Source organism: Cygnus olor, chromosome 15 (genome assembly GCF_009769625.2).
Source record: "Cygnus olor isolate bCygOlo1 chromosome 15, bCygOlo1.pri.v2, whole genome shotgun sequence".
NCBI classification, from domain to species: domain Eukaryota; kingdom Metazoa; phylum Chordata; class Aves; order Anseriformes; family Anatidae; genus Cygnus; species Cygnus olor.
Genome location: NC_049183.1, coordinates 914,350 through 929,386, shown reverse-complemented (window position 1 = coordinate 929,386; position 15,037 = coordinate 914,350). Strand labels below are relative to the sequence as shown.

At 39.4% G+C, this 15,037-nt stretch overlaps 2 long non-coding RNA genes across 3 annotated transcripts in view; both read left to right on the top strand.

The window, feature by feature from the left end:
- LOC121078453 overlaps positions 1-15,037 on the top strand; it is an 87,291-nt gene that overhangs the window by 18,329 nt on the left and 53,925 nt on the right. The window lies entirely within an intron of this gene.
- LOC121078456 lies at positions 562-14,189 on the top strand. The gene is made up of 3 exons (XR_005824574.1): positions 562-761; positions 1,462-1,679; positions 14,054-14,189. It is a non-coding gene; the product is annotated as an uncharacterized LOC121078456 (long non-coding RNA).

Here is a 15,037-nt window from a genome sequence, read left to right as displayed (position 1 = left end):
GTCATTCTGTTTTTTTTTATTGTTGTTTTTCCACCTCACAAACAGGGCAAGTTACCCTGTGTCACTGCTCTCTTACGACCTTGCAGGACTGCTGTAGTTGCAGTAAAGCCTTGCAGAAGGTGCTGGAAGGTAAAGGTCTTGTCCTTATAGGCCTCTAGTGTATGTGGAAGCTGTTGTAGTTTGCAGATCAAAACAGAACTTAGGTGTTGTGAAAATAAGGACTTAGCAATGCTTTGTAGGTGCAAATGGTTGTGGGTTTGGTGGGATGTAGTAACACTCTATCATTAGCATTTAAATTGCTCAAGCAGTTCAAAAGCCATATGGGATTTCTAAATTGTTCCTGAAAGAGTATGTGAAGTCTGCTGTATTGAGTCACTTATCCGCTGTGCTCTCATCTGAGTTTCCCCATTACTCTCATCCATTGATGTTATTTGTCTTAGGATACTTCATCCAGTTCAGGATGTCATTGCAGAAGTCCCTGGGGAGCTCTTTACCATGTCTTCAGAAAATGTTGCATTGGCTCTCAGCATGCAGGCTTTTCACTCTAGGTGCATTTCTCTGTTCTGTTCTAACAAGCTTTGTCTTCTTCAAACACAGTATGAATCGAATGGAGACTGGATTTTTGTGTCAATCCTCCCAGTGGACCCCAGATCACAGTGGTCTATAGCAGTTCTTGGGCACATGTACCTAATGCTGCAGTACTTGTTCAGCCTGAGATGCTGATGTCACAGGGAGGTGCCTCCAGTTATCATCTCTAAAAGGTATCTGTTCCTCTCCCTCTTTACCCACGTCCTGTTTCATTAGATGTGTGATTCTTCTAACCAAGCTCTGTTGGTGTGGTTTAGTAGGAAGCTAATGCTGCCCTTTCAGTAAAGAAGCTCTGATTTTTTTTTTTTTTTAAATCTATTTAGAATACCAGCAACATTTAATCCTGTCTTTACTTTAAACATGTTTGACTCAACCCAGTAAGAACAGCTTTCTATTTAAGCACCAGAAGGGGACAAATTTGAAAGATTCTAGAGCTGTTTCTTCTTCACATATTCTCTTTACATACGTGATCTAGCTATCTTTTAAAACAGTCTGTTTCCAATCTGTGAGAAGAGCAGAACTTTAGTCAATGTATTAGGAAGACTATACTGAAGTCCAAAAAGATCTGGAGTCTTTGGGAGCTTTGAGCCTTTCATGTTACTGAAGTCTGAGAGAACCATATCAAGCACTTTATTCTCCTTTCATTGTGAGACTATTTCATAGTCTCGTAAATTAAAACTGAGAAAATGTTCCTGTATCCTTGCTCTTCCTGTGTTAACTACGTATAACGTGCTGCCAACATTGTGAATTCTTTTCTCAATTTATCTATATGTTTCCAGCAACATGTTTCCATCCTCACTTAGTTGCAAGAATACATACTTGGTTTGTCTTGTGCTTAACCCATAAAACTTGTTTAACTTCCCCTCCTCCCAGGTTTGCATGGTTAGCTGCTGACTTCTTGTCCCAGGAGTTACAGCCCAGGAGTGAGGCACTTATCACGTTTGCTGAAACTCAGCTCAGATGAAACCCCTTAAACTGGCTCAGTGGACAACTCAAGCACCTCCCTGCCTTGCTGCAGAACCAGGTACTGAGCTGGCCCTGGCAGCAGCCTCAGAATAAACAAGGGGTGAAAAGGGACCTGGGGCACTGAGGTAGGAATGAAAGAAGAGGAGATAGTGAGTCCATGGAGGTACAAAACACTACTCATTTTCTCCAGTGAGGCTTTACTGTAAACATGGAGCTTCTACTTGCTAGGACTGCTATCAGCACTTTAAAAACCAGCTTCTTCTTTGGAGTAAGATGCGCTTACTGCCTGCTTCAGGCTCTAACTTAATCAAAACATGCATAGCAAGAGCTCTTATCATTTTTTTCTTTTTTTTTTTTTGCAAACCACAAGGTACTCTACAGTGTCAGTATAAGTTCTTCAGCCCAGACCATGCTGCTTTATGTTAGCAATGTGTATTTGCAAACTATTACACCTGAGCACAATGACCCCAGTCACCCCAATTAGACAAAATTACAATACATACAAGTATTAACAAATAAGAGTCCATCTATGAGTGAGGGCTGTTGTGAAGTTCTGAGTCCATGTTTGTGTGCATTTTAAATGCCCTCAAATGCTCATCACATTCTGTACAAGATGATTCACTTTTTCCAACCACTTCAATGTTGTACATATGGAATCTGTTGTATATTGTCAGCCAGTACAGTACAGTGTTTCATCCACTTGTATACATAAGCCATGATGAGTCTTTCAGCCATTGCTGTAACGTCCTTACTTCTGCAGTGTTCTCAGGAGACTGAAAGCAAAGCTGTAGGATTTTGGTATTTTATCTTGTAATCCCAATAAATGATCTGATTTATATGTTAAACCTTATTGCAGTAGGCGCAGCAAAAACAGATTATTATCTAATGCTGTATTAATTTTGACAATTTAACTTCAGAGTGCTCAGCTTGTGATCCTAAAATTCTCTTCATTTTTGAGATTTTTAGGTTTTGGAGTCTTTCGGACTTTTTAAAAAAAAAAAAAAAAATAAATGGTATTGGAGCTCTTTGTCCTCTGCAAGTTTTGACGGTCACACTTGTGGAAGATAAAAGCTTTTCCCTGTGATGCAAGGCCTTCTCATCTGCCTTGACCTTTCAGTGTTTGGCAAATGGGATTAAAGCTTTTACATGCATCAAAACAAAAGTTTTAAAGTAAGCAACTGTCAATAAACCTGTTGGCTGTTGTTTCAGAACATTCACAACAGTTTATAGATTGCTATGGCTGATTGGCAGAGCTCTCTGAATTCTTCAGGAGGGTGGAATTGGAACCCAAACTAGTGGGTGTGTTCAGAAGGAAGGAGCAGGGGCCCAGGAGATGTGCATCTTCTCGTTTGTTCTGACATCTATCCTGGAACTACAGCAAACTCTCACTTCTACTCAAACCTCTGCTTGTTACAGTATTTGGACTCTTTTATCTGTGCTGTAACTGATAGGAACATCTGCTTTCAGATTAAGTTTGTTTTTCTGTGTGACTAGCTGTTGCTATCAGCTTCCTTTGCCTTATATTTGGCACAAGTCAAGCACTTAGAACTTCTTGTAGCTTTGTGCAAACAGGGAAATCACAAATACCTGCCATAAATCAAGACATAGCATAGTGAAACAATTAATGGTGAATCACTTGTGTTGTGTAAACATAAGCTCCCAACATGGGGACTGATTGAACTCATTGGAGAGCCATTCCCATCACCCTCCTCCTTCATGTGCACCTAAAACCTGCCTGACAGGTGAGAAACAGGCTTTCTGGTGGTGTTTTTTTTGCCTTCTTTGATAGTGCCTGCAGCTCTGCCAGGTGCAAGGTGTGGCTGCATGGGAGCTGAGCTGCCTTGAGCTGAAGTTGTTTATCTTTGCAGCGCTTACCAACTGGTAGTAGGCAACTTTGAGCTTAGGCACTGCTCAAAGACCTGTGGTCAAAGCAGCCCAGTTTGCCCCTGTATCAGTTAATGCTGAATAATTAAACCCATAAGGGAGAAATAAAGACTTGTCCATTTTGGAATATGCTTTTCTCCTAATGGCTAACTGTAAAGATAGTATTCTCCTTTAAAAATCTGATGCAATAACACGCTCAACCCTTCCAAAAACAGCTGTTGCTTTGTGAACTTCTATTCTCACTGTTTTCTATATATTCAGAGTAGTGGTGGTGGTGTTTTGGTGTTTCCTTGTGCTTTGTTTGTTTGAGGTGGGGGGGACTATCACAGATATTCTGCCTCGAGGGCCTTATTTCAGAACCATGTCTGGTAGTACAGTCAGCTGAAAAGCTATTATTTTTCTATATTGAACATGGAACTAAAATGCTGTAGTAGCTTTACTATTGAATGGGATATTTGCATGTGCCAGCAGATACTGGAATGCAAACTCCTATTTCATAAACAAATGCAGATTTGATATAAACAGGTTCCCAGTTCTAGAAAACGTTTTGTTGTGCTAATGGAAGTGAGGACAGCAAACACTTTAATGTTTCTCTGTTGCAACTTCGTAACTTCTGGGTTGTTTGTGTCCTGTCTTCCCCCAGTCTCTTTTTTTTGTGTGTGTGTGTGTTGTGGAAAGACAGGATTACATGAGCAAGTTTTCATTTAAGAAAAGCATTTCAACTGGCTTCTCAAGAATGTGAGGAAGCCATTCTTATGGGTTCATCCAGTAAGTAAAAATATAAATTCACTTATGGAAGTACTTTATATATGCAATACAGAAAACTGCAGGAGCCTGTTTCTTTGAAATCTTGAATGCAGTGTAATGCCTTTAAGACCTTGAACTTGTGGTGGAATAGTAATATAGGCTCTTTTGGGGAATTTTGCTTTACCTATTTTTTTTTAACCTTTGCTTTTGCTAATGGCTTTAGATAAAATGACTGCTTTACATAAAGTACAGGAGGGAAAATACTAACTTGTGAAAATTCAAATCATTTTGTGAGAACAAACTGTTTACTTGACCTCTTTAATGAGAAAGGATTCTTCTCAGTTGAATGAGATCTGCTGTTACATGTCCTGCTGTCCAGTGAATTTGGGTATCCTCAGGTCTCCTCCCGTAGTTCTGCTGGCAGCCTTGCCTCCTGACTTGCAGTAAGTTTTTATTCTTTCCTACTGAAGTTGTTTCATTTCTTATCTGTTGAATATTCTTCAGGACAGAACTGAGACTGACTGTGTGCTGCTTAGGCAACTCCCCAGGTTCAAATTCCTGTGCTGCCATTCATAGCATACCCCTGGTATTTGCCAAGTCGTTTGGTTGTTGAATAGAGAGACAGGCTGAGGACAGAGCTTTTGTTTGGAATTGCACAGTCGAATTCACATTTTATCCTTACCTTTATGCATCCAGTCTCTGAGGCTGCTTAACATTCTAGGGTGGATCAGCATATACATGATTTTCTTCTCCAGTTCTTCATTTAAAAAAAACTTTGCAACGTCTGTTTTATCTGCATAGAGAACAGGTTGGTATACAAATCACCTGGAGTTATGGAATAAAATATGTCATCAGAATTTAATTCTATACTTTTGGACTTCAGCAGAGGATCAGAGTGCTGAATATGCAAACTTCTTACAATGCTAGTTTTCAAGTTCATAAAGGTAATAGCTATTGCTGGTTTTCTTCTTAATTGAAGTCATGTGGTAGAATATGCTCAATAAGTTAGGTCTGCGTGATGCTTTCTGCCTTCCAAGAAAGATTCAATCTGTTTTAATAGCTTTAAACTCTCTGTCAAGAGGACCTGCCAATGAGCTGTTTTATAGATTTCAGCATTTCCATTTCGCAGTTTTCCGTAAGATACTGATTTTTTTTCCTTTTCTTGGGTAAATACAAGTCACACACTTGAAATGAAACCAAAGCTAAAGGTCTGTTAAAAGCTGAATTGAACTGGATTGTCTGCTTTCAGTTTGTTGCTTCCTTCTCTGATGATCAAACTTTAATCAAACTTTGTTTCAAGCTAACAACAGGCCTACAAATCAGTGTTTTGTGTAGTGGTCTGCTAACACTCGTTTGAGGAAGAGACAAGTGTAAGTTCTGTCTCCTAGGGCTCTTCTTTACTTCAGTAAAGACACTTGGTTGCCAAAGTCTTAGTTCTTGTTCTACATAACTTTATTCAAAACTGGGAGAAAAAGAACACATTTTATGTAATTTTTCACTAAAATCCACAGATCGAGTGTTTTTTATCTAGGGAGAAGATGGCGAAGATATTAGTGTGAAGGAAAAACATATCACATGTTGACACTGACACTTTGATTATACTTAAAGTTAACTAGAACTTAAATACATTTAAGTTAATATATAAACCATATAAATATTATAAATTTATTGTATAAATATACTTATATGATGTAAGTTAAAGCACCCTATTTTATCATTAATATTACAACTCTAAGTGGGTAGCAAGGTTGTTCTACTGCACTGTAAAATGTTTTTATTTAGAGAAGACTTGAGAGGAAATTCTAAGGAAATGTTGATATTTATCACAAATGAGTGAGAATCCCACAAAATATTACTCTTTTTCTAAGTCATAGAAATCTTATTTTGTGGGGTTATTCATAACTAAATGTGCCTGTATTTTGAGATGCTCAGCAAGATACAAGCCTAACTTGTCTATATGCACATAAACAGAATTAATCCCAACCATAGAGCGTTCCATAGCTGTATGAGAGGATGCCAGACTTACTTATTCTTCTGTTTCAATGCTTTCTATGAAAATAGATTTAAAAATCCTGAAGCTTAGAATGAAATTTGAGTTTGGCCATAGCCAATTCCATATTCAGAAACTTTGTTCTTCAGGGTAAACCCATACTTCTCTCCAAAAATCGGTGTGCTCCACCTACTGTATCTTAGGCTGAAATTGCTTTTCACTATTGAAGACTTACAAGACTTACTCTGGTGGAAAGTTATGACGCAGCAATAATTTAAACAACCTGTAGTGTTAGGGCTTTTTGCTTGAAAAGATAGTCTCACCAGTTTCTGTTATGATAATTTTAGTGTCACCGCCTTCCTTTTTAGACAAGAAGAACTGGAAAAGATGAAATAATAAAGGTAAGTGTCAGTGTTCTGGGCCCGTAAGTTACTCTGCTGGGCAGACGGCTGCAGGCAGTGCTGCCGGACTCTTCCCCGCCTTCTGATTTCCTAAGAACAAAGGGTGGCTGGAATTCCTGTTTCCATGTAAGTGCTATAAAGAAGCAAAGTGAAGGTTGAGTTTGTGCAGTTCAATGGGTGGCCATGTGGCCCACACCTGCTCATGAGGCTGTAGTGCCAAGAAACATTCAGCTGATTCCAGTTACTGCTATCAAGGAATCAGAGTTAATAGACACGTGAAATTACAAACATCTAACCTTAAGCATCCCACTGTGTAATGCACAGGGCTCTGAATGAATATAAACAACACTCACATGCCAGAAGCTATCCATTTTGCTGGGTGTTTTGTCCTATTTATTGGTTACAGTTAAGTGGTAGCAATAGGCAAAAGACAGAAATGGGTAATAGTTGATTAGTTATAAACTGCAGAACACATAATGCAGTAATAACGTGTAAATAATGCTAGAAGATGACTTCTAACCTGTTATTTAGACTGTGCCATCTAAAGGTGCCTTGTTTCATTGTCAGTCTCCTTAACCCAGACAGCTTCCAAAGTACTGTCAGCCTTCTGCCATCTGTAGTTTCTGGTAGTGTCCAGGCCTGTCAGGTCAAGCTTTCCTTCTTGCTGAAGCCAGTGACTGGCTCCCATGTGTGCTGTAAAGACAATTTTTGGTTGTGTGTGTGTATCAACTGAAGGACTGGCTTAAACAGCACCTATGCAATTCCTGAAGGTGTTATCATCAAGACTCCTACTGGCTAGTTTGTAGCTAATAACTTCATGGCAGAAATTGTCTGTAATTACAGAAGAGGGAAGAGCTTCTTGCTGCTTGCCGAAGCTCCTTCAAAATGCTCCCATCATAAACTTAATACAGATATTTGTTCCAAAACAAAGCTTAATTTGAACCCCACGGTAAAGAAACTGAAGCCATGTGTAGCAGTGCCACCTAGTGTAGTCTGCCAATCCTTGGTTTTCAGGGTTAACAGATTTTACTCCTGTTGTGTCTTGAGTCTATCAATAATGGTCCAGAAAACAAGCATCTGTATTGCAAAAAGGGTTTTAAAGGTGGTTCTCCTGAAATCCAGGCCAGAATATCTCCTTCCATAAAACTCTCTCTTAAATGTCTTTCTGCTTTGTTTCATTCTTCTCTGCATAACCAATGACAAAATACTTCGAAGTAATCCATATGCAAGAGGCTATTTCCTTGTTGTCCAGTTTAGCTTTTAAAATGAAGCGTATAGGTAGGATGAAGCCATGGTCTGACACTAAATACCAGCTTGATTTTGCTGACGTTTATTGAGGATCAGTAATACTTTGTCAGATTACTTGTGGAATAAAGTACCACTTACTGTGGCCCAAGTTGGTAGAATTTTCATGCCAATCTACATAAAAGTCAGTTTGGGAAGTAGTGGAGTAGAAATAAGGATTAAATTATAGGCTTCAAAGAGTAAATGGTTTGTCCTCTGAGAATTCTGAAAAGAAATGGGTTTAAACTTGCTGCGGTTCTTAGCAAATTGTTGTAATTTATAACTCAGCCTAACAGCTGTTCTTGCTGTTAAGCTTTGGCTCCTCAATGACTACAGATATCCTCCACAAGTCTGAACCTTGTTATGACAAATCAAGCCATTGAGTTGAGTTTTTATTTTTGCTGCAATGCCTCTACCAATTAACTAATGAAATCTAGATGAGTTTATCTGGATCTTCACCAGTTTTAAGGAAACAGGTTTACTTCTCTTTACTTTTCTAACCTTGAGGAAGTGCATCACTGCAGCTGGACCTGCTGGGATTTGCCTGCTTTTTCTGGATTCCCAAAGGAAACACTCTCAGCCAAAGTTAGAAATTGCAGGAGGACAAAAGGTATGACTGATGGACTGGCACAGGATTTGCATTGTTTGGCATTCTGACTTAGCTACTGAAACTTTTCCAGTGTAGAATTGTTTACCTAGTGCTGATTTGTTAGAGACAGGCACTTGTGAGGCCCACCCATGGACCATGGAAGGTCCTGTCTTGAGATCAGGTGTGCAGATACACACTCTTTCCATCTGCTGATCCCTGCCATGCATGGGGAGAGCTCTGCCAACAGGATATTTGAAGGAAAGATTGATAAGAAAGGCTATAAAGGTTATAGATCTACCGTTACCCCAAATCTCCTGAGTGAATAACTTACAAGATATTGATCCTCAGAATACTGGAATGTCCTGCAGGACAAACTGTTCAAAGATATGTCAAGATGCTATAGCCCTTGAGTTCTTCCTTTGAAGGCAAAATTTTGTACAACACAGCATTGGTTACAGCCTGCTTACTTCATCTTCACTATGCTTACATCAGGAACGGTGGCCCTGGCACTAGAGTAATAGTAATTCATTTCGTCTTTTCCTCCAGAAAACTCAACTGTGGACCTGAAAATTTAGGCCCCCACTAAATTGCCTTTACACTTTATAGGCAATTACACAAACCTTCAGTCTTGCATGTACCTCAGTATGATTTTTTTGACCTAATTTGGGGCTTCTTTCTGTACCATTTTGATTAGGAGGATCTTGCATGCAGAAGCTCCTGAGCTGCATCCCCCCAAAGGGGATTATTGTTTAAGTTATTATCAGTGGAGAGAATAATCAGCGCTTCTGATTGACGTCAGTATTTCAATCAACTTGCATCCTATAGAACGACTTCTTAAAACTAGTAGTTCCAGTTCAATCCAGCAATGTAGGCAGTTCTGGAAGCCTTGAAGTGGGAGGGCATCCAGGTAGCCTCAAGTTTGTGAGCCTAATCTATATTCTAAAAGTACATGACGTACTAAGATATGGGGAAGGGAGACCTGTGCTGTTGGTAAATGTGAATGTATTTGTTCTCATTCTGTGATTGTGATCAGTAACCTAGTGGGAAGTGGTGGTTTATACAGAAAAGCAGGTGACCTAGTTCTTCCCATCCTTCTGTTAGTATGCTTCTGTGATGTGAGTTTTATTACCAACTAATACGGAAATGTTTGAGGGGACTAATTTAAATGTTGGTGTTGCATCACGTTTTTTTCCTGAGTTATGCAATAAAACGTTTTGGAAGTACAGCGGAGGTGGAGATGCTAATGGCAATGTCTTCCCACCGCTGCTGTAGCCAACCTGACTTGTTTTAGTAGCACAGTCTCAATTAGGTCCTTCTGCAGACCCCTTCAGGGCAGTCTTCTGCCACAGTCAGCAAAGCCAGTTGGCTTTGGAAGGCAATTGGGTTTCAAGCAATCTCATGGCTTTGCTTTTATTCCAAAGAGGCAACCACATCAAATAGTAAATGTATTCAGGTGGTTCTTCTAGATCTAGGGCTGACTTATGGATGTCAGACTGACATATGCAGTAAGCAGGAGTTGTGATTTGGCCCAAAGACAATCAAAATACACAGCAAGTGCTGCCTCCCAGAAGAGTCTGAGATCATGACTGGCAGATACTCTATCTCACACTGGCCTTGCATTGCCAATGGCAGGACTCTAAGAGTTGTGAGGTGACGTTGTACAGAGGGCTAAGGTGGAGCATGGTGGTGTATAACTAGAATATTTTTATTTTGCAATAATAAAAGATTTTCCATGGAACCTACCAGGAATCTTACTTGAAAAGTTACCAACTTGCTGGGAATTTCTGAAAGCTAGAAAAATGTGCCTGCTCCCTTCCAGATGAGTGTTTTGCTCTGTCCATTTAAATCCTGCTGATGGTGTTCCCTCCTGTTCTGCTTTTCAAGTGAAAGCAAAATACCGATGTAATCTGCTCAGCAGTTGCCGAGCTTGATTATTTTTGAAGACTTTACAGGGAAAATTTAGATGTTGTATAGACGTGAAGGTGAAATGTGGCTGTGGTAGAGCTGAATCAGAGCAGAGCTCAATCTTTAAGGCAGTGACAGGTTTTAAACAGGGAACCTGTGTGGAGCTTTAACTCCTGCCACATGCAGCAAGAATAGCAGTGTTTCAAAATAGGCAGTGCTTTTCAAAGTAACGGTTGCTTTCTGACTACAATTAAGGCAAAATTATGCAGAAAATGAATTGTCAATGCCTGCTTAACAGCTGTGCTTGAGTATTTCACAAGCAGATTAGAAGTCTGACTTGTAAGATATGTCCCCTCATGGTCCTCTGCATGAAGTTCAACACTTAGCAGTTAATTTCCAGGAAGCAGAATAAATGAATGATCTTCTGAGGCTACACTCACGTATTGATTTTTACAGGGGCTTCCCTGGAAGGAAATTGCTTCCCAGTCAAAACCAAATCAGCCACATTTGCCTAAAGGATGGTGTGAACTCTTCTGGATTTCAGTGATGATGGAGCAGGTGGTGATTAGTGGTGTTCAGTCCATGCCATATTTTATTGTATCATAGCATAAAATCTCAAAACATCTCTGGATTAATAAAAAGGAGAGAACATCCCATATACTTGATAAAGAAGCTAAGTTTTTGTACCAGATGAGGCTGGAAAATATCTGAAGCTGAAGATCACATTTTGCTTTCATGCTTATAAGCAAAACACAAGCAATTGGAAAACTAGACTACTGTATATAGCAAAAGACAAATATTTTCTGCCTATTTGCAGCAGAAGTGGGCATAAACAAAAGGAGACAGTGCCCATACCTAGAATGCATCTCTTTCCTGTGACCAGTCTTGTTTTTTCCTCTGGCTGATGACTTGATAAGAAATGGTTATAATAAGATTTCAAGCTGACTTCATGGGTTGCAGCAGCTCCCTCTGTACTTGGCTGATCTATTGACCTATGACCTGAACAATCTGATTAAACTTTTCACAGTGAGCCTAGGTATGGCAGTGATATTAGGACTGGACAGACTTATCTGAATATTGCCTTGGGCATTGATATTGTGTAGGCACAAAAATGAGAATTAGGCGAAGATGGATAAGTCCTCCCTCTGAGCAGGCATGACTTGCTTTCTATGATACCTGAGTCAGCTTTAAACTGCCTGACTTGGGTACAACTGTGCTTTGCTTTTATTTTACTTTCTGGCATTAGCATATCCTTAGTCACAGCATCTTGCTTTGAGATGCTACTATGCATTCCAATTGAGTATAATTTAACATTTAGATTTTTAGCTAAACTTAACATCCCCAGAGGCTTGAATTTGAACACTTTTTAATTAAAGAATTATGATGGCAGGCAAACAGTATTTTTCCCAGGCTGTCTGCTGCTGATGCAAAGTGGCACACACTGCTTCTACTTAGCATAGGGTAATGCCCTTCCAGAGGGGTTGCACGTTTCAGTGGCAGAGTCTGCATGGAGCTCCTTGTTCATTAGTCATCTGTGTAATGGGAACTATTTGAAGTCTTGGCTGCAAGTCTAAGGAACTACTAATTATAAAAAAAAAAAAAAAAAAAAAAAAAGAAAAACACCCTCGCACAAAAACTAGGATACAACATTAAGTTAAAGGACCAATCCCTATTCACGTTAGGAGCTTAGGTGGCTGTATATAATGGTTGTGGCTATGATGGCGTTACCTTTATTGATATAGTAGGCAGGGTGGAAGTATTTTTGACTCCTTTGTTGTGAATGGGTAACATATAACTGCATCTCCACTTTCGTTAGTTAAGCACAGCTGTGTTTATTCTGAGTACAGAAGTCAACACACTTCAGAGTCCTCGAAGACATTCAAGGCTTTGCATTCTGTACAAAAAGTGTTTCAAATGAAATCTGTTTATTAAAAACAGCCTATCCCAGTTCCCTCTACAGAAAGTCAACAGCTGAGAGTCATGAAAGCCAAGCTGATGATAGTATGGGGGGAAAGAGGGAGAATCGTGAATAACAAAAATGCATATTCAGGGTCATCTCACATGATCTCACTGAGATTCTTCAGTGAATAAAGCATTGGGTTCAATGTGGAGCCTTACTCATTAAGAAATGTAGGTGCTCGGTCTCTGTGAAGGTGTTAGCTTGCTTGCTGGAAGATGGGTAAACGGAGCCCTGTCACTGCTCAGAAGAGAAAGGATGGGAGGTAACTCCCACTGTCCGTTCTGATATTTTAACCACAAGGACATCCCCTTGTCAGTAGAAATTCTACTGAAAAAAGTGTAGCTTTGTCAAAATGTGCACAAGATATAGAGTGAAAGGAGAAAAAAGTTAACAGAATGTACACAATCATGAGCATTGAGCTTGTTACATGTCTTGACAGTGTGCTTAGGCTACAGAGGTGAGTAAAAGCAGTTGAGTCCAAGACCCATGGCCAGTCCCAAGTTGCAACAGTTCCCTTTATACCTTCAGTCATTAGTTTATTTGCCTCTCCTCTTATAAGAGAAACTTCCCATTGTCGTGGGAAGTTGATATTAATTTTCATGAAAAAATAATAGGATTTGGACTCGTACCTTCTACTGCAGTGCCAGAGAGCCCTGAATGTAATTTGGTTAGCATTCACAGGAAATGTGAGCAAGTGCAATGATGAAGTATGCATAAGCACTAATAATGAAGACAGATTCTCCTGTCCTTGCTTTATTACTATCTTAGATCATTAAAAACACTGGCATATTTGGGGGGATAAAAGTAGTAATATTTATGCATCTGTCAGAAGCCTACCTACAAGTGAAGTTATCCACATTTAAAAAAAAAAAAAAAAAAAGGCAAACTAACTTAGAAATGTTATGAGACTTCCCTAGATCACAAATAGGACATGTGTTTGGATTAATTTTCATTATCAACAATAAAGGTAACTAATCTAGTAGAGTGCTTTCCTTTGCTAGTGAATGCCTTCACTTCTCTACAAGTTATAGAAAAAGAAAAGTGACAGGAAGATCTTCTCAATGTTAGATCTGCAATAGACTAGAGCAGAGAATTAACTTAAGGAGTTTTTATCCTTTTGCTTTGCAATGCTTCTGGACAATGTGACTAGGTAAGCATGGCAATTTTCATAACTCTTCTGTTCTTCTTCCCTTCTAAACTTACTAGTTAGTGAAGTTCCTCTAATGGGTTCTCCTGAAACTCTACAGATCTTTAAAATGTAAGCAGTTGACATCTTTTAAGACAACAGAATGCAAAAATAAAATATTTCTGTCATGTGTACTTAAGGAAGGAACTTTGAGGTTTTGAACTTGGATTTTTGTTTCTGCTTATTGTTGTAAATTGACCAGCCAGTGCACAGTTCAAGTTCATTATGCTGATGTATGGGATGTGTTGAGAAACTCTGGATATTGTTTTTGAAACTGGGGCCTAAGCACTTCCCAAACTTCATCATTGCTTCCCAGGAGAGAGCAGTGCTAAGAACTATACAGAAGATTACTGGTAGCCTTTTGTTCAACCTGAATGCATTCAGTCTCCAACAGCACTGATTCTGCCTTGATCTTAATGCATATTTCTATTGCTTTATGGCAGTGTCGTGACCTGTGCTTATCATTCTGAAAGCTCTGTCTAGGCCAATTAAAATCATTACTATATTTTAGTAAGTTAACATGAAACCAGTGTTCAATGTTCAAATGTTCTAGGAGATGGAAGGAAATAGAAGATAAATTTGCAGCAACTAATCTCCGTTGCACGGCTGCCTTGAAAATCGAGTGAGATTTTTTGAAAGAGGTGATGTAATTTGGAAGATGGGAGGTCAGTGCTGGGAAGGGGAAGAGGTAGGGGTACTTATTTTTGCTTTACTTGTATCTTAAAAGAATTAAGCCCTTTGCTGATCAAAAGAAGCAGATGGCTGGTGTTAAGGTGTTTTGTTTTTTTCTTTGCAGTTCATTGTTAATCAGGGCTATATTTGAAAAAAGTTTTGCATGTGTTGGGAAAGAAAATGTTGGCACTTCAGTACAACCATATATTTACAGTCTTGGTTCCTTTTGCATCTTTATAAACCTGTGTGATGGGCCTGAGCACTAAAGCCTCAAGATAAAAGGTTGGTTACATTCCACCTCTGTGTGGGTGTGGGGGGCCCTTGACTGCCAAAGAAAGCATCTAGGACTTAGCAATGGTGGTTAGCAGGGGATCACTGGTAGAACAGAGATGGTGCCAATTAGATTCATGCACTCAAGATTGTTTTGCAATCAAGTCATTGCCTGAGCCTTCTGACTTAGGCTGAGAGACTTTGGCTCAACTTTCTGAAAAAATCAGAAGCTGAGAATGTCCCTATTGACCTGCAAAGCCCCAGGAAGACTTTACTTAAAGACACAGGCATTTGAAAATGTGCCAGCTAACGAATTGAAAGACCATCTGGAATGGAGACAGGGAGCCTACTGTATGTGTGCTCCTATCCAGCAGTCTTGTTACCAGCTGCAGGAGGGTTTCTGACATGTCCTGCCTGCTTTACAGCCTAATGAAAGAAGTTTGCTTTTTAACAAATACCTCCTTTTTTATAATGCTTGCCCATCTCCGATTTTCTCTACATAAAGAAGATGGAAACTTCTAATGTTCCCTGGGGAAAGGTCACTAAGAGTGCAACAATTACTACCAAAGCATTTAAAAGTTTGAACTTATATTAA